Source organism: Eubalaena glacialis, chromosome 6, assembly GCF_028564815.1.
Source record: "Eubalaena glacialis isolate mEubGla1 chromosome 6, mEubGla1.1.hap2.+ XY, whole genome shotgun sequence".
In the NCBI taxonomy this organism is placed as follows: Eukaryota; Metazoa; Chordata; class Mammalia; order Artiodactyla; family Balaenidae; genus Eubalaena; species Eubalaena glacialis.
Window position 1 is genome coordinate 14,319,140 of NC_083721.1, and position 21,144 is coordinate 14,340,283.

Genomic DNA, 21,144 nt, shown 5'->3' on the forward strand with positions numbered 1-21,144 from the left:
GACATAAATTGTAGCATTACTTTTTTGGATCTGTATCCTAAGGCAAAAGAAATAAAAGCAAAAATAAACAAATGAGACATAATTACACTTAAAAGGTTTTGCACAGCAAAGGAAGCAGTTGAAAAGATCAAAAGACACCCTATGAAATGTGAGAAAATATTTGCAAATGATGTGACTGACTAGGTGTTAATGTCCAAATTATACAAACATCTCATACAACTCAAAGGCAAAACAAACAAACAACCCAACCAAAAAATCAGTTATTGGGCACATGATGCCACTGAGACAATTCTTCAGCAGAACAAATTAAAATGATGCTCTTTAAATAAAACCGGAGTATTCAAAATAACGAGCTCATTTTAAAGGAACTATTACTGATTGTCAACAGTGACTGGCATATAATGGTAGCTTGCATATTTGTTGTCTATGTCAGGGAATGGATGGTATGCTCTGCCAATTACTGGCAGTATATAAAGGTCCATGGGAAGTAGACGACACACACACTTCAGAAACATCCTCTTGCAACCCACCGGAATCCACTTCCCTTGACAACATGTGTTGCAAGTACTACGGCAACTCTTGTGGCTATGGCCGTGGATTTAGTCCCTATTACAGCTGTGGATATGGGACTCGCTATGTCTGTGGATATGGCTCAGGATACGGCTGTGGATATGGCTCCCCTTATGGCTGTGTTTATGGAACAGGATATGGCTGTGGATATGACACTGGCTACTGCTGCTACTGGCCAGTTTGCTATAGGAGATGTTATTCTTCTTGCTGCTAAAACATCACCGTCCAAACCTCGTGTGTTCCTGAAACGACACATCTAAAGATAATGAGATTCCAGGATCTATAACCCATGATTTCTATATCCAGGAAACTACATGCCTAACAGAGGCTTTGACCTCCAGCTACCCATTTTTAGATTGACATCTTTGTGGCTTGAGGTTCCATGAAAGGGTCTGCTTATTTTCCGAAAGGTAGCCTTTAGCTTCCTTAAACTCTGATTCACTGTTATGACTGTGTTGATGATCCTAACATCCTACAGTTGGGGAAATCACTTATCCTCAATAAAAATGGTGCATTGTTTCTAACAAACCTTTGTGTACTTGCTTGTGAATTAGTCATTGTTTGAGATGTTATGGCCTCTGTTGAAAGTTGGGCTAATATCCTGCCTGAACCTTGAGTTCTTCCTTGATATAATACAAACATTTCTTCTTACATTTGCATCAGAAAAAAAATGTCTTCTCCTGCTATTTCTTGTTTCTCACATCCTCAGGCGCTCATACACCCAGGCACAAATCTCACAGTATTTCACTACTGTGCTTTGCAGATCCCACTTTGTCTAGGTTGGAGCTGGAGGGGAAAGAGGAGGGGGAATGACACTTTATTCAGGATGTTAATGCAGAGTCCCAGGTAGAGAAGAGGTGCCCTGAGTGCTTAAAGGAATTGAAGAGATATTTTCCAGAATTAATGAGAAATTAGAATTAGACATAGGTATTAAAAACACGAGAATAAAGAACTAAGCAACAGATAAGGGAGAATAAAATATTCTGTTATATCATCTGCTTTTGATGGAACTGAAAATGTATTTGTTTTCATATATCGAGGTTGAGGAAATTGATTTCGGTCACTTAATTGACAAACAGATTTGAGTAGTTTAGAAAGGGCCTCATCTTAGGGAAGACAAAGTAAGAAAATTATAGACAAGTTTCTTGCTCTCACAGTGTCTATATTCTAGTATGTTAAGACAGAGAAACAAACAGTAAAAATAATTAAGATAATTTCAAATGGACAGTTGGGAGGGGGGAATAAAACCGGTTTATGGGAAAGGGAGTAAGGATCGAAGTATCAGAGGGATAGTTCAGGGAGGTATTTTGAAGCTGTGATGAGCTGATGCCAATTGCAAAGGAGGATTAGAAAGGGCAGTAGCAAGTGTAAAGTGGGAAAGGAAGTCCGTGACGTTTTGACAGAATATGATTTATTAGGCATGTATGAGTTAACTTATATATCCAGAAAAGAGTCTTCACGAACTCTTAACATACTTTCAAAGTCATAAGTGTTGTGACTCCTTAGTTAAAGAACATCTGAGACACTCAGCTTTACAGAAGTGAGAAAATGGTGATAATATTTACAAATATCCTATAACTTATATGTGCCACACAAATGTTTGACTTCATATTCTTATCGGAGAAATATTGTTTGAGTGTAAGTTATGTGCCAGGCACTGTTCTCAGAGCTGATTATGCAGTGATGGACAGAATAGATATGGTTTCTGTTGTTTTGCATCAATATCCAGATGTTTGCCTGGAAAGGTATTCGAAGTAATGCAATAAAGATAGAAGAATTTTCACTAACCCATGGGTATTGTGGAAAGAAAGTGTGTGTTGGCAGGGTATTGAAAAGTAAAGTGTCTATCCCAGGTAATTTGTGAAGTAAAATTGATACTTCTGAATTTAAAAGATGACAGAAAAGGAAAGAAACTGAAGAATAACAAAAAGTGGAGTGGAGATATATTTTCTTTATGCTTATTGTTGTGGATGAAACATAGCAGGGTGATCAGATTAGACCAGTGACCAATATCAGAAAAAAATAGGTGAAAGATTTCTCAACTGAAAGAAAATTTTCTAGTCATGAATGTTCTCAGAAAACGAAATCAGCCGCTTCGTGAAAATTCCTGTTGAAGGCACTCTATAGACTACTGGATCATAGCTCCTGTTTTGTTGTTGAAATGTGGGATTCCAGTAGAAGGAATCACCTTCCAGAGTTTATACTCCCTTCCAACTTGGATTTCATAATTGTTACTATAAAAAGTTACTTTAATTTTGATCAGAAAGGAAAGAGGAGAAATAACAGCTGATACCACAGACATACAAAAAATCATAAGCAATACTATGAACAGTTATATGCCAACAAATGGGACAGCCTAGAAGAAACAGACAAATTTTTGGAAACATACAGAATGACTAGACTGAATCAAGAAGAAACAGAAAATTTGAACAGATTGATCACTATAAGTGAAGTCGAATCTGCAATTTGAAAAACTCCCAGCAAACAAAAGTCCAGGACCAGAGAGCTTCACAGGGGAATTCTATCAAACATAAAAAGAAGAACTTATACCAGTCCTTCTCAAAATGTTCCAAAAAATTGAAGATGAGCAAACACTCCCAAATTCACTCGACAAGGCCACCATTACCCTGATACCAAAACCAGACAGAGAGATTATAGAAAAAAGAAAATTATAGTCCAATATCTTCGAGGAACATAGATGCAAAAGTCCTCAACAAAATATTAGCTAACCGAATCCAATAATACAAAAAAGGATCATACGCCATGATCAAGTTGGATTTATTCCAGGGGCACAAGGATGGATTAGCATGTGCAAATCAATCAATGTGATACACCACATCAAAAATAAGAAAGACAAAAATCACCTGATCACATCAATAGATGCAGAAAAAGCATTTGAAAAAATTCAACATCGATTCCCGATAAAAATCCTTGCCAAAGTGGGTGTAGAGGGAAAATACATTAACACAATAAAGGCCATTTCCGACAAACCAACAGCCAACATAATACTCAATGGTGAAAAGGTGAAAGCCTTCCTCCTCAATTCAGGAAGGAGACAAGGATGATGAATGACTCTCGCCACTTCTACTTAAATTGGAAGTTCTAGCCGCAGCAGTCATAAGAAAAAGAAATTAAATGTATGCAGATTGGAAAGGAAGAGTTAACACCGTAACTCTTTGCAGATGATATGGTACTTCATATAGAGAACTCTACAGTCTCCACCCAAAAACCATTAGAACCAAGAAACAAATTCAGTAGGTTGCATGATACAAGATTAATATAGAGAAATCTGTTGTGTTTCTATACACTAATGATGAAATGTTAGGAAGAGAAAGTAAAACAAATCCCATTTAAAACTGCATCAAAAATTACCTAGGAAGAAACTTAAACAAGGAGGTGAAATATCTATACTCTGAAAACTATAAAATTTGATGAAGGAAATTGAAATTGATAGAAAGAAAAGGAAATATATCCTGTGTCCTTAGATTTGAAGAATTAATATTATAAAAATGGCCATACCTCCCTCCCAATGAAATCTACAGATTTAATGCAATCTCTATCAAAATACCTGTGACATTTTTCACAGAACTAGAACAAATATTTTTAAAATTCACAGAACTACGACAAATAATCCTTAAACAACCCTGAAATTCGTAGAAGAACTATTTCTAAAACTAGAACAACCAAAGACCCACAGTTTTCAAAGCACTCTTCATAATAAAGGACAAAGCTAGAGGTGCAACCCTACCAGACTTCAGACTATATACTACAGTGTGGTATTTGCTCCAAAACAGACACATAGGTCAGTGGAACAGAATACAGAGCCCAGAAATAATCCCACACACTTATGATCAATTAATCTATGACAAAAGAGGCAGGAATATACAGAGAGAAAAGACAGTCTCTTCAACAAGTGGTGCTGGGAAAACTGGACAGCCATGTATATAACAATGAGAGTAGAACATTCCCTCACAATATATACAAAAACAAACTCAAAATGGGCTAAAGACCTGAATGTAAGACCTGAAAATATAAAACTCTTAGAAGAAAACACAGGCAGAACACTCTTTGACATAAATTGTAGCATTACTTTTTTGGATCTGTATCCTAAGGCAAAAGAAATAAAAGCAAAAATAAACAAATGAGACATAATTACACTTAAAAGGTTTTGCACAGCAAAGGAAGCAGTTGAAAAGATCAAAAGACACCCTATGAAATGTGAGAAAATATTTGCAAATGATGTGACTGACTAGGTGTTAATGTCCAAATTATACAAACATCTCATACAACTCAAAGGCAAAACAAACAAACAACCCAACCAAAAAATCAGTTATTGGGCACATGATGCCACTGAGACAATTCTTCAGCAGAACAAATTAAAATGATGCTCTTTAAATAAAACCGGAGTATTCAAAATAACGAGCTCATTTTAAAGGAACTATTACTGATTGTCAACAGTGACTGGCATATAATGGTTGCTTGCATATTTGTTGTCTATGTCAGGGAATGGATGGTATGCTCTGCCAATTACTGGCAGTATATAAAGGTCCATGGGAAGTAGACGACACACACACTTCAGAAACATCCTCTTGCAACCCACCGGAATCCACTTCCCTTGACAACATGTGTTGCAAGTACTACGGCAACTCTTGTGGCTATGGCCGTGGATTTAGTCCCTATTACAGCTGTGGATATGGGACTCGCTATGGCTGTGGATATGGCTCAGGATACGGCTGTGGATATGGCTCCCCTTATGGCTGTGTTTATGGAACAGGATATGGCTGTGGATATGACACTGGCTACTGCTGCTACTGGCCAGTTTGCTATAGGAGATGTTATTCTTCTTGCTGCTAAAACATCACCGTCCAAACCTCGTGTGTTCCTGAAACGACACATCTAAAGATAATGAGATTCCAGGATCTATAACCCATGATTTCTATATCCAGGAAACTACATGCCTAACAGAGGCTTTGACCTCCAGCTACCCATTTTTAGATTGACATCTTTGTGGCTTGAGGTTCCATGAAAGGGTCTGCTTATTTTCCGAAAGGTAGCCTTTAGCTTCCTTAAACTCTGATTCACTGTTATGACTGTGTTGATGATCCTAACATCCTACAGTTGGGGAAATCACTTATTCTCAATAAAAATGGTGCATTGTTTCTAACAAACCTTTGTGTACTTGCTTGTGAATTAGTCATTGTTTGAGATGTTATGGCCTCTGTTGAAAGTTGGGCTAATATCCTGCCTGAACCTTGAGTTCTTCCTTGATATAATACAAACATTTCTTCTTACATTTGCACCAGAAAAAAAATGTCTTCTCCTGCTATTTCTTGTTTCTCACATCCTCAGGCGCTCATACACCCAGGCACAAATCTCACAGTATTTCACTACTGTGCTTTGCAGATCCCACTTTGTCTAGGTTGGAGCTGGAGGGGAAAGAGGAGGGGGAATGACACTTTATTCAGGATGTTAATGCAGAGTCCCAGGTAGAGAAGAGGTGCCCTGAGTGCTTAAAGGAATTGAAGAGATATTTTCCAGAATTAATGAGAAATTAGAATTAGACATAGGTATTAAAAACACGAGAATAAAGAACTAAGCAACAGATAAGGGAGAATAAAATATTCTGTTATATCATCTGCTTTTGATGGAACTGAAAATGTATTTGTTTTCATATATCGAGGTTGAGGAAATTGATTTCGGTCACTTAATTGACAAACAGATTTGAGTAGTTTAGAAAGGGCCTCATCTTAGGGAAGACAAAGTAAGAAAATTATAGACAAGTTTCTTGCTCTCACAGTGTCTATATTCTAGTATGTTAAGACAGAGAAACAAACAGTAAAAATAATTAAGATAATTTCAAATGGACAGTTGGGAGGGGGGAATAAAACCGGTTTATGGGAAAGAGAGTAAGGATCGAAGTATCAGAGGGATAGTTCAGGGAGGTATTTTGAAGCTGTGATTAGCTGATGCCAATAGCAAAGGAGGATTAGAAAGGGCAGTAGCAAGTGTAAAGTGGGAAAGGAAGTCCGTGACGTTTTGACAGAATATGATTTATTAGGCATGTATGAGTTAACTTATATATCCAGAAAAGAGTCTTCACGAACTCTTAACATACTTTCAAAGTCATAAGTGTTGTGACTCCTTAGTTAAAGAACATCTGAGACACTCAGCTTTACAGAAGTGAGAAAATGGTGATAATATTTACAAATATCCTATAACTTATATGTGCCACACAAATGTTTGACTTCATATTCTTATCGGAGAAATATTGTTTGAGTGTAAGTTATGTGCCAGGCACTGTTCTCAGAGCTGATTATGCAGTGATGGACAGAATAGATATGGTTTCTGTTGTTTTGCATCAATATCCAGATGTTTGCCTGGAAAGGTATTCGAAGTAATGCAATAAAGATAGAAGAATTTTCACTAACCCATGGGTATTGTGGAAAGAAAGTGTGTGTTGGCAGGGTATTGAAAAGTAAAGTGTCTATCCCAGGTAATTTGTGAAGTAAAATTGATACTTCTGAATTTAAAAGATGACAGAAAAGGAAAGAAACTGAAGAATAACAAAAAGTGGAGTGGAGATATATTTTCTTTATGCTTATTGTTGTGGATGAAACATAGCAGGGTGATCAGATTAGACCAGTGACCAATATCAGAAAAAAATAGGTGAAAGATTTCTCAACTGAAAGAAAATTTTCTAGTTATGAATGTTCTCAGAAAACGAAATCAGCCGCTTCGTGAAAACTCCTGTTGAAGGCACTCTATAGACTACTGGATCATAGCTCCTGTTTTGTTGTTGAAATGTGGGATTCCAGTAGAAGGAATCACCTTCCAGAGTTTATACTCCCTTCCAACTTGGATTTCATAAGTGTTACTATAAAAAGTTACTTTAATTTTGATCAGAAAGGAAAGAGGAGAAATAACAGCTGATACCACAGACATACAAAAAATCATAAGCAATACTATGAACAGTTATATGCCAACAAATGGGACAGCCTAGAAGAAACAGACAAATTTCTGGAAACATACAGAATGACTAGACTGAATCAAGAAGAAACAGAAAATTTGAACAGATTGATCACTATAAGTGAAGTCGAATCTGCAATTTGAAAAACTCCCAGCAAACAAAAGTCCAGGACCAGAGAGCTTCACAGGGGAATTCTATCAAACATAAAAAGAAGAACTTATACCAGTCCTTCTCAAAATGTTCCAAAAAATTGAAGATGAGCAAACACTCCCAAATTCACTCGACAAGGCCACCATTACCCTCATACCAAAACCAGACAGAGAGATCATACAAAAAAGAAAATTATAGTCCAATATCTTCGAGGAACATAGATGCAAAAGTCCTCAACAAAATATTAGCTAACCGAATCCAATAATACAATAAAGGATCATACGCCATGATCAAGTTGGATTTATTCCAGGGGCACAAGGATGGATTAGCATGTGCAAATCAATCAATGTGATACACCACATCAAAAATAAGAAAGACAAAAATCACCTGATCACATCAATAGATGCAGAAAAAGCATTTGAAAAAATTCAACATCGATTCCCGATAAAAATCCTTGCCAAAGTGGGTGTAGAGGGAAAATACATTAACACAATAAAGGCCATTTCCGACAAACCAACAGCCAACATAATACTCAATGGTGAAAAGGTGAAAGCCTTCCTCCTCAATTCAGGAAGGAGACAAGGATGATGAATGACTCTCGCCACTTCTACTTAAATTGGAAGTTCTAGCCGCAGCAGTCATAAGAAAAAGAAATTAAATGTATGCAGATTGGAAAGGAAGAGTTAACACCGTAACTCTTTGCAGATGATATGGTACTTCATATAGAGAACTCTACAGTCTCCACCCAAAAACCATTAGAACCAAGAAACAAATTCAGTAGGTTGCATGATACAAGATTAATATAGAGAAATCTGTTGTGTTTCTATACACTAATGATGAAATGTTAGGAAGAGAAAGTAAAACAAATCCCATTTAAAACTGCATCAAAAATTACCTAGGAAGAAACTTAAACAAGGAGGTGAAATATCTATACTCTGAAAACTATAAAATTTGATGAAGGAAATTGAAATTGATAGAAAGAAAAGGAAATATATCCTGTGTCCTTAGATTTGAAGAATTAATATTATAAAAATGGCCATACCTCCCTCCCAATGAAATCTACCGATTTAATGCAATCTCTATCAAAATACCTGTGACATTTTTCACAGAACTAGAACAAATATTTTTAAAATTCACAGAACTACGACAAATAATCCTTAAACAACCCTGAAATTCGTAGAAGAACTATTTCTAAAACTAGAACAACCAAAGACCCACAGTTTTCAAAGCACTCTTCATAATAAAGGACAAAGCTAGAGGTGCAACCCTACCAGACTTCAGACTATATACTACAGTGTGGTATTTGCTCCAAAACAGACACATAGGTCAGTGGAACAGAATACAGAGCCCAGAAATAATCCCACACACTTATGATCAATTAATCTATGACAAAAGAGGCAGGAATATACAGAGAGAAAAGACAGTCTCTTCAACAAGTGGTGCTGGGAAAACTGGACAGCCATGTATATAACAATGAGAGTAGAACATTCCCTCACAATATATACAAAAACAAACTCAAAATGGGCTAAAGACCTGAATGTAAGACCTGAAAATATAAAACTCTTAGAAGAAAACACAGGCAGAACACTCTTTGACATAAATTGTAGCATTACTTTTTTGGATCTGTATCCTAAGGCAAAAGAAATAAAAGCAAAAATAAACAAATGAGACATAATTACACTTAAAAGGTTTTGCACAGCAAAGGAAGCAGTTGAAAAGATCAAAAGACACCCTATGAAATGTGAGAAAATATTTGCAAATGATGTGACTGACTAGGTGTTAATGTCCAAATTATACAAACATCTCATACAACTCAAAGGCAAAACAAACAAACAACCCAACCAAAAAATCAGTTATTGGGCACATGATGCCACTGAGACAATTCTTCAGCAGAACAAATTAAAATGATGCTCTTTAAATAAAACCGGAGTATTCAAAATAACGAGCTCATTTTAAAGGAACTATTACTGATTGTCAACAGTGACTGGCATATAATGGTTGCTTGCATATTTGTTGTCTATGTCAGGGAATGGATGGTATGCTCTGCCAATTACTGGCAGTATATAAAGGTCCATGGGAAGTAGACGACACACACACTTCAGAAACATCCTCTTGCAACCCACCGGAATCCACTTCCCTTGACAACATGTGTTGCAAGTACTACGGCAACTCTTGTGGCTATGGCCGTGGATTTAGTCCCTATTACAGCTGTGGATATGGGACTCGCTATGGCTGTGGATATGGCTCCCCTTATGGCTGTGTTTATGGAACAGGATATGGCTGTGGATATGACACTGGCTACTGCTGCTACTGGCCAGTTTGCTATAGGAGATGTTATTCTTCTTGCTGCTAAAACATCACCGTCCAAACCTCGTGTGTTCCTGAAACGACACATCTAAAGATAATGAGATTCCAGGATCTATAACCCATGATTTCTATATCCAGGAAACTACATGCCTAACAGAGGCTTTGACCTCCAGCTACCCATTTTTAGATTGACATCTTTGTGGCTTGAGGTTCCATGAAAGGGTCTGCTTATTTTCCGAAAGGTAGCCTTTAGCTTCCTTAAACTCTGATTCACTGTTATGACTGTGTTGATGATCCTAACATCCTACAGTTGGGGAAATCACTTATTCTCAATAAAAATGGTGCATTGTTTCTAACAAACCTTTGTGTACTTGCTTGTGAATTAGTCATTGTTTGAGATGTTATGGCCTCTGTTGAAAGTTGGGCTAATATCCTGCCTGAACCTTGAGTTCTTCCTTGATATAATACAAACATTTCTTCTTACATTTGCACCAGAAAAAAAATGTCTTCTCCTGCTATTTCTTGTTTCTCACATCCTCAGGCGCTCATACACCCAGGCACAAATCTCACAGTATTTCACTACTGTGCTTTGCAGATCCCACTTTGTCTAGGTTGGAGCTGGAGGGGAAAGAGGAGGGGGAATGACACTTTATTCAGGATGTTAATGCAGAGTCCCAGGTAGAGAAGAGGTGCCCTGAGTGCTTAAAGGAATTGAAGAGATATTTTCCAGAATTAATGAGAAATTAGAATTAGACATAGGTATTAAAAACACGAGAATAAAGAACTAAGCAACAGATAAGGGAGAATAAAATATTCTGTTATATCATCTGCTTTTGATGGAACTGAAAATGTATTTGTTTTCATATATCGAGGTTGAGGAAATTGATTTCGGTCACTTAATTGACAAACAGATTTGAGTAGTTTAGAAAGGGCCTCATCTTAGGGAAGACAAAGTAAGAAAATTATAGACAAGTTTCTTGCTCTCACAGTGTCTATATTCTAGTATGTTAAGACAGAGAAACAAACAGTAAAAATAATTAAGATAATTTCAAATGGACAGTTGGGAGGGGGGAATAAAACCGGTTTATGGGAAAGAGAGTAAGGATCGAAGTATCAGAGGGATAGTTCAGGGAGGTATTTTGAAGCTGTGATTAGCTGATGCCAATTGCAAAGGAGGATTAGAAAGGGCAGTAGCAAGTGTAAAGTGGGAAAGGAAGTCCGTGACGTTTTGACAGAATATGATTTATTAGGCATGTATGAGTTAACTTATATATCCAGAAAAGAGTCTTCACGAACTCTTAACATACTTTCAAAGTCATAAGTGTTGTGACTCCTTAGTTAAAGAACATCTGAGACACTCAGCTTTACAGAAGTGAGAAAATGGTGATAATATTTACAAATATCCTATAACTTATATGTGCCACACAAATGTTTGACTTCATATTCTTATCGGAGAAATATTGTTTGAGTGTAAGTTATGTGCCAGGCACTGTTCTCAGAGCTGATTATGCAGTGATGGACAGAATAGATATGGTTTCTGTTGTTTTGCATCAATATCCAGATGTTTGCCTGGAAAGGTATTCGAAGTAATGCAATAAAGATAGAAGAATTTTCACTAACCCATGGGTATTGTGGAAAGAAAGTGTGTGTTGGCAGGGTATTGAAAAGTAAAGTGTCTATCCCAGGTAATTTGTGAAGTAAAATTGATACTTCTGAATTTAAAAGATGACAGAAAAGGAAAGAAACTGAAGAATAACAAAAAGTGGAGTGGAGATATATTTTCTTTATGCTTATTGTTGTGGATGAAACATAGCAGGGTGATCAGATTAGACCAGTGACCAATATCAGAAAAAAATAGGTGAAAGATTTCTCAACTGAAAGAAAATTTTCTAGTTATGAATGTTCTCAGAAAACGAAATCAGCCGCTTCGTGAAAACTCCTGTTGAAGGCACTCTATAGACTACTGGATCATAGCTCCTGTTTTGTTGTTGAAATGTGGGATTCCAGTAGAAGGAATCACCTTCCAGAGTTTATACTCCCTTCCAACTTGGATTTCATAAGTGTTACTATAAAAAGTTACTTTAATTTTGATCAGAAAGGAAAGAGGAGAAATAACAGCTGATACCACAGACATACAAAAAATCATAAGCAATACTATGAACAGTTATATGCCAACAAATGGGACAGCCTAGAAGAAACAGACAAATTTCTGGAAACATACAGAATGACTAGACTGAATCAAGAAGAAACAGAAAATTTGAACAGATTGATCACTATAAGTGAAGTCGAATCTGCAATTTGAAAAACTCCCAGCAAACAAAAGTCCAGGACCAGAGAGCTTCACAGGGGAATTCTATCAAACATAAAAAGAAGAACTTATACCAGTCCTTCTCAAAATGTTCCAAAAAATTGAAGATGAGCAAACACTCCCAAATTCACTCGACAAGGCCACCATTACCCTCATACCAAAACCAGACAGAGAGATCATACAAAAAAGAAAATTATAGTCCAATATCTTCGAGGAACATAGATGCAAAAGTCCTCAACAAAATATTAGCTAACCGAATCCAATAATACAATAAAGGATCATACGCCATGATCAAGTTGGATTTATTCCAGGGGCACAAGGATGGATTAGCATGTGCAAATCAATCAATGTGATACACCACATCAAAAATAAGAAAGACAAAAATCACCTGATCACATCAATAGATGCAGAAAAAGCATTTGAAAAAATTCAACATCGATTCCCGATAAAAATCCTTGCCAAAGTGGGTGTAGAGGGAAAATACATTAACACAATAAAGGCCATTTCCGACAAACCAACAGCCAACATAATACTCAATGGTGAAAAGGTGAAAGCCTTCCTCCTCAATTCAGGAAGGAGACAAGGATGATGAATGACTCTCGCCACTTCTACTTAAATTGGAAGTTCTAGCCGCAGCAGTCATAAGAAAAAGAAATTAAATGTATGCAGATTGGAAAGGAAGAGTTAACACCGTAACTCTTTGCAGATGATATGGTACTTCATATAGAGAACTCTACAGTCTCCACCCAAAAACCATTAGAACCAAGAAACAAATTCAGTAGGTTGCATGATACAAGATTAATATAGAGAAATCTGTTGTGTTTCTATACACTAATGATGAAATGTTAGGAAGAGAAAGTAAAACAAATCCCATTTAAAACTGCATCAAAAATTACCTAGGAAGAAACTTAAACAAGGAGGTGAAATATCTATACTCTGAAAACTATAAAATTTGATGAAGGAAATTGAAATTGATAGAAAGAAAAGGAAATATATCCTGTGTCCTTAGATTTGAAGAATTAATATTATAAAAATGGCCATACCTCCCTCCCAATGAAATCTACCGATTTAATGCAATCTCTATCAAAATACCTGTGACATTTTTCACAGAACTAGAACAAATATTTTTAAAATTCACAGAACTACGACAAATAATCCTTAAACAACCCTGAAATTCGTAGAAGAACTATTTCTAAAACTAGAACAACCAAAGACCCACAGTTTTCAAAGCACTCTTCATAATAAAGGACAAAGCTAGAGGTGCAACCCTACCAGACTTCAGACTATATACTACAGTGTGGTATTTGCTCCAAAACAGACACATAGGTCAGTGGAACAGAATACAGAGCCCAGAAATAATCCCACACACTTATGATCAATTAATCTATGACAAAAGAGGCAGGAATATACAGAGAGAAAAGACAGTCTCTTCAACAAGTGGTGCTGGGAAAACTGGACAGCCATGTATATAACAATGAGAGTAGAACATTCCCTCACAATATATACAAAAACAAACTCAAAATGGGCTAAAGACCTGAATGTAAGACCTGAAAATATAAAACTCTTAGAAGAAAACACAGGCAGAACACTCTTTGACATAAATTGTAGCATTACTTTTTTGGATCTGTATCCTAAGGCAAAAGAAATAAAAGCAAAAATAAACAAATGAGACATAATTACACTTAAAAGGTTTTGCACAGCAAAGGAAGCAGTTGAAAAGATCAAAAGACACCCTATGAAATGTGAGAAAATATTTGCAAATGATGTGACTGACTAGGTGTTAATGTCCAAATTATACAAACATCTCATACAACTCAAAGGCAAAACAAACAAACAACCCAACCAAAAAATCAGTTATTGGGCACATGATGCCACTGAGACAATTCTTCAGCAGAACAAATTAAAATGATGCTCTTTAAATAAAACCGGAGTATTCAAAATAACGAGCTCATTTTAAAGGAACTATTACTGATTGTCAACAGTGACTGGCATATAATGGTTGCTTGCATATTTGTTGTCTATGTCAGGGAATGGATGGTATGCTCTGCCAATTACTGGCAGTATATAAAGGTCCATGGGAAGTAGACGACACACACACTTCAGAAACATCCTCTTGCAACCCACCGGAATCCACTTCCCTTGACAACATGTGTTGCAAGTACTACGGCAACTCTTGTGGCTATGGCCGTGGATTTAGTCCCTATTACAGCTGTGGATATGGGACTCGCTATGGCTGTGGATATGGCTCCCCTTATGGCTGTGTTTATGGAACAGGATATGGCTGTGGATATGACACTGGCTACTGCTGCTACTGGCCAGTTTGCTATAGGAGATGTTATTCTTCTTGCTGCTAAAACATCACCGTCCAAACCTCGTGTGTTCCTGAAACGACACATCTAAAGATAATGAGATTCCAGGATCTATAACCCATGATTTCTATATCCAGGAAACTACATGCCTAACAGAGGCTTTGACCTCCAGCTACCCATTTTTAGATTGACATCTTTGTGGCTTGAGGTTCCATGAAAGGGTCTGCTTATTTTCCGAAAGGTAGCCTTTAGCTTCCTTAAACTCTGATTCACTGTTATGACTGTGTTGATGATCCTAACATCCTACAGTTGGGGAAATCACTTATTCTCAATAAAAATGGTGCATTGTTTCTAACAAACCTTTGTGTACTTGCTTGTGAATTAGTCATTGTTTGAGATGTTATGGCCTCTGTTGAAAGTTGGGCTAATATCCTGCCTGAACCTTGAGTTCTTCCTTGATATAATACAAACATTTCTTCTTACATTTGCACCAGAAAAAAAATGTCTTCTCCTGCTATTTCTTGTTTCTCACATCCTCAGGCGCTCATACACCCAGGCACAAATCTCACAGTATTTCACTACTGTGCTTTGCAGATCCCACTTTGTCTAGGTTGGAGCTGGAGGGGAAAGAGGAGGGGGAATGACACTTTATTCAGGATGTTAATGCAGAGTCCCAGGTAGAGAAGAGGTGCCCTGAGTGCTTAAAGGAATTGAAGAGATATTTTCCAGAATTAATGAGAAATTAGAATTAGACATAGGTATTAAAAACACGAGAATAAAGAACTAAGCAACAGATAAGGGAGAATAAAATATTCTGTTATATCATCTGCTTTTGATGGAACCGAAAATGTATTTGTTTTCATATATCGAGGTTGAGGAAATTGATTTCGGTCACTTAATTGACAAACAGATTTGAGTAGTTTAGAAAGGGCCTCATCTTAGGGAAGACAAAGTAAGAAAATTATAGACAAGTTTCTTGCTCTCACAGTGTCTATATTCTAGTATGTTAAGACAGAGAAACAAACAGTAAAAATAATTAAGATAATTTCAAATGGACAGTTGGGAAGGGGGAATAAAACCGGTTTATGGGAAAGAGAGTAAGGATTGAAGTATCAGAGGGATAGTTCAGGGAGGTATTTTGAAGCTGTGATGAGCTGATGCCAATTGCAAAGGAGGATTAGAAAGGGCAGTAGCAAGTGTAAAGTGGGAAAGGAAGTCCGTGACGTTTTGACAGAATATGATTTATTAGGCATGTATGAGTTAACTTATATATCCAGAAAAGAGTCTTCACGAACTCTTAACATACTTTCAAAGTCATAAGTGTTGTGACTCCTTAGTTAAAGAACATCTGAGACACTCAGCTTTACAGAAGTGAGAAAATGGTGATAATATTTACAAATATCCTATAACTTATATGTGCCACACAAATGTTTGACTTCATATTCTTATTGGAGAAATATTGTTTGAGTGTAAGTTATGTGCCAGGCACTGTTCTCAGAGCTGATTATGCAGTGATGGACAGAATAGATATGGTTTCTGTTGTTTTGCATCAATATCCAGATGTTTGCCTGGAAAGGTATTCGAAGTAATGCAATAAAGATAGAAGAATTTTCACTAACCCATGGGTATTGTGGAAAGAAAGTGTGTGTTGGCAGGGTATTGAAAAGTAAAGTGTCTATCCCAGGTCATTTGTGAAGTAAAATTGATACTTCTGAATTTAAAAGATGACAGAAAAGGAAAGAAACTGAAGAATAACAAAAAGTGGAGTGGAGATATATTTTCTTTATGCTTATTGTTGTGGATGAAACATAGCAGGGTGATCAGATTAGACCAGTGACCAATATCAGAAAAAAATAGGTGAAAGATTTCTCAACTGAAAGAAAATTTTCTAGTCATGAATGTTCTCAGAAAACGAAATCAGCCGCTTCGTGAAAACTCCTGTTGAAGGCACTCTATAGACTACTGGATCATAGCTCCTGTTTTGTTGTTGAAATGTGGGATTCCAGTAGAAGGAATCACCTTCCAGAGTTTATACTCCCTTCCAACTTGGATTTCATAAGTGTTACTATAAAAAGTTACTTTAATTTTGATCAGAAAGGAAAGAGGAGAAATAACAGCTGATACCACAGACATACAAAAAATCATAAGCAATACTATGAACAGTTATATGCCAACAAATGGGACAGCCTAGAAGAAACAGACAAATTTTTGGAAACATACAGAATGACTAGACTGAATCAAGAAGAAACAGAAAATTTGAACAGATTGATCACTATAAGTGAAGTCGAATCTGCAATTTGAAAAACTCCCAGCAAACAAAAGTCCAGGACCAGAGAGCTTCACAGGGGAATTCTATCAAACATAAAAAGAAGAACTTATACCAGTCCTTCTCAAAATGTTCCAAAAAATTGAAGATGAGCAAACACTCCCAAATTCACTCGACAAGGCCACCATTACCCTCATACCAAAACGAGACAGAGAGATTATAGAAAAAAGAAAATTATAGTCCAATATCTTCGAGGAACATAGATGCAAAAGTCCTCAACAAAATATTAGCAAACCGAATCCAATAATACAAGAAAGGATCATACGCCATGATCAAGTTGGATTTCTTCCAGGGGCACAAGGATGGATTAGCATGTGCAAATCAATCAATGTGATACACCACATCAAAAATAAGAAAGACAAAAATCACCTGATCACATCAATAGATGCAGAAAAAGCATTTGAAAAAATTCAACATCGATTCCCGATAAAAATCCTTGCCAAAGTGGGTGTAGAGGGAAAATACATTAACACAATAAAGGCCATTTCCGACAAACCAACAGCCAACATAATACTCAATGGTGAAAAGGTGAAAGCCTTCCTCCTCAACTCAGGAAGGAGACAAGGATGATGAATGACTCTCGCCACTTCTACTTAAATTGGAAGTTCTAGCCGCAGCAGTCATAAGAAAAAGAAATTAAATGTATGCAGATTGGAAAGGAAGAGTTAACACCGTAACTCTTTGCAGATGATATGGTACTTCATATAGAGAACTCTACAGTCTCCACCCAAGAACCATTAGAACCAAGAAACAAATTCAGTAGGTTGCATGATACAAGATTAATATACAGAAATCTGTTGTGTTTCTATACACTAATGATGAAATGTTAGGAAGAGAAAGTAAAACAAATCCCATTTAAAACTGCATCAAAAATTACCTAGGAAGAAACTTAAACAAGGAGGTGAAATATCTATACTCTGAAAACTATAAAATTTGATGAAGGAAATTGAAATTGATAGAAAGAAAAGGAAATATATCCTGTGTCCTTAGATTTGAAGAATTAATATTATAAAAATGGCCATACCTCCCTCCCAATGAAATCTACCGATTTAATGCAATCTCTATCAAAATACCTGTGACATTTTTCACAGAACTAGAACAAATATTTTTAAAATTCACAGAACTACGACAAATAATCCTTAAACAACCCTGAAATTCGTAGAAGAACTATTTCTAAAACTAGAACAACCAAAGACCCATAGTTTTCAAAGCACTCTTCATAATAAAGGACAAAGCTAGAGGTTCAACCCTACCAGACTTCAGACTATATACTACAGTGTGGTATTTGCTCCAAAACAGACACATAGGTCAGTGGAACAGAATACAGAGCCCAGAAATAATCCCACACACTTATGATCAATTAATCTATGACAAAAGAGGCAGGAAGATACAGAGAGAAAAGACAGTCTCTTCAACAAGTGGTGCTGGGAAAACTGGACAGCCATGTATATAACAATGAGAGTAGAACATTCCCTCACAATATATACAAAAACAAACTCAAAATGGGCTAAAGACCTGAATGTAAGACCTGAAAATATAAAACTCTTAGAAGAAAACACAGGCAGAACACTCTTTGACATAAATTGTAGCATTACTTTTTTGGATCTGTATCCTAAGGCAAAAGAAATAAAAGCAAAAATAAACAAATGAGACATAATTACACTTAAAAGGTTTTGCACAGCAAAGGAAGCAGTTGAAAAGATCAAAAGACACCCTATGAAATGTGAGAAAATATTTGCAAATGATGTGACTGACTAGGTGTTAATGTCCAAATTATACAAACATCTCATACAACTCAAAGGCAAAACAAACAAACAACCCAACCAAAAAATCAGTTATTGGGCACATGATGCCACTGAGACAATTCTTCAGCAGAACAAATTAAAATGATGCTCTTTAAATAAAACCGGAGTATTCAAAATAACGAGCTCATTTTAAAGGAACTATTACTGATTGTCAACAGTGACTGGCATATAATGGTTGCTTGCATATTTGTTGTCTATGTCAGGGAATGGATGGTATGCTCTGCCAATTACTGGCAGTATATAAAGGTCCATGGGAAGTAGACGACACACACACTTCAGAAACATCCTCTTGCAACCCACCGGAATCCACTTCCCTTGACAACATGTGTTGCAAGTACTACGGCAACTCTTGTGGCTATGGCCGTGGATTTAGTCCCTATTACAGCTGTGGATATGGGACTCGCTATGGCTGTGGATATGGCTCAGGATACGGCTGTGGATATGGCTCCCCTTATGGCTGTGTTTATGGAACAGGATATGGCTGTGGATATGACACTGGCTACTGCTGCTACTGGCCAGTTTGCTATAGGAGATGTTATTCTTCTTGCTGCTAAAACATCACCGTCCAAACCTCGTGTGTTCCTGAAACGACACATCTAAAGATAATGAGATTCAAGGATCTATAACCCATGATTTCTATATGCAGGAAACTACATGCCTAACAGAGGCTTTGACCTCCAGCTACCCATTTTTAGATTGACATCTTTGTGGCTTGAGGTTCCATGAAAGGGTCTGCTTATTTTCCGAAAGGTAGCCTTTAGCTTCCTTAAACTCTGATTCACTGTTATGACTGTGTTGATGATCCTAACATCCTACAGTTGGGGAAATCACTTATTCTCAATAAAAATGGTGCATTGTTTCTAACAAACCTTTGTGTACTTGCTTGTGAATTAGTCATTGTTTGAGATGTTATGGCCTCTGTTGAAAGTTGGGCTAATATCCTGCCTGAACCTTGAGTTCTTCCTTGATATAATACAAACATTTCTTCTTACATTTGCACCAGAAAAAAAATGTCTTCTCCTGCTATTTCTTGTTTCTCACATCCTCAGGCGCTCATACACCCAGGCACAAATCTCACAGTATTTCACTACTGTGCTTTGCAGATCCCACTTTGTCTAGGTTGGAGCTGGAGGGGAAAGAGGAGGGGGAATGACACTTTATTCAGGATGTTAATGCAGAGTCCCAGGTAGAGAAGAGGTGCCCTGAGTGCTTAAAGGAATTGAAGAGATATTTTCCAGAATTAATGAGAAATTAGAATTAGACATAGGTATTAAAAACACGAGAATAAAGAACTAAGCAACAGATAAGGGAGAATAAAATATTCTGTTATATCATCTGCTTTTGATGGAACTGAAAATGTATTTGTTTTCATATATCGAGGTTGAGGAAATTGATTTCGGTCACTTAATTGACAAACAGATTTGAGTAGTTTAGAAAGGGCCTCATCTTAGGGAAGACAAAGTAAGAAAATTATAGACAAGTTTCTTGCTCTCACAGTGTCTATATTCTAGTATGTTAAGACAGAGAAACAAACAGTAAAAATAATTAAGATAATTTCAAATGGACAGTTGGGAGGGGGGAATAAAACCAGTTTTTGGGAAAGAGAGTAAGGATCGAAGTATCAGAGGGATAGTTCAGGGAGGTATTTTGAAGCTGTGATGAGCTGATGCCAATTGCAAAGGAGGATTAGAAAGGGCAGTAGCAAGTGTAAAGTGGGAAAGGAAGTCCGTGACGTTTTGACAGAATATGATTTATTAGGCATGTATGAGTTAACTTATATATCCAGAAAAGAGTCTTCACGAACTCTTAACATACTTTCAAAGTCATAAGTGTTGTGACTCCTTAGTTAAAGAACATCTGAGACACTCAGCTTTACAGAAGTGAGAAAATGGTGATAATATTTACAAATATCCTATAACTTATATGTGCCACACAAATGTTTGACTTCATATTCTTATTGGAGAAATATTGTTTGAGTGTAAGTTATGTGCCAGGCACTGTTCTCAGAGCTGATTATGCAGTGATGGACAGAATAGATATGGTTTCTGTTGTTTTGCATCAATATCCAGATGTTTGCCTGGAAAGGTATTCGAAGTAATGCAATAAAGATAGAAGAATTTTCACTAACCCATGGGTATTGTGGAAAGAAAGTGTGTGTTGGCAGGGTATTGAAAAGTAAAGTGTCTATCCCAGGTGATTTGTGAAGTAAAATTGATAGTTTTGAATTTAAAAGATGACAGAAAAGGAAAGAAACTGAAGAATAACAAAAATTGGAGTGGAGATATATTTTCTTTATGCTTATCGTTGTGGATGAAACATAGCAGGGTGATCAGATTAGACCAGTGACCAATATCAGAAAAAAATAGGTAGAAAGATTTCTCAACTGAAAGAAAATTTTCTAG